Raw genomic sequence first — 500 nt, forward strand, 5'->3', positions numbered from 1 at the left:
ATTGGTTTGTTGAACTTCACCGCAAGCTTTCACAGTTCGATGGCGACAAAGTTTTCCGAAAACACGCTACGGCTGTGGACATTTGGTTTTGCGATCATTGCCTCGGCACCATATCTCCCTTCCCATTTTGTTACTAATTTTACATCGACGTGATTGCGTACATTCTCGATAGTTTTGCCAAATACCGCATTGTTCATCAATTTATACAAATTCTTTTCAAAATCGTTTGTAGCGAGAGTTCTAAACTTTGTATTTAATTCGATGTAGTCGCGGAGCCAGGGTGATTGTGCGGATTGGAGGACGCGGTGTATCTTTGTAATACGAATACCATGTCGCGTACAATTAAATTAGTGTGTATTGCATATCCACTAATAAAAAAAAGACAACGCAAACGACAATGGGTTCACCCTTTAAATATGAAACGTATAAGTATGGGCCAGTTTCATCTATTATATAGTGAACTTCGATTATATCCAGACAAATTTTTCAAGTATTATAGA

The sequence above is a fragment of the Hylaeus volcanicus genome, unplaced genomic scaffold (assembly GCF_026283585.1).
Source record: "Hylaeus volcanicus isolate JK05 unplaced genomic scaffold, UHH_iyHylVolc1.0_haploid 11334, whole genome shotgun sequence".
NCBI classification, from domain to species: Eukaryota; Metazoa; Arthropoda; class Insecta; order Hymenoptera; family Colletidae; genus Hylaeus; species Hylaeus volcanicus.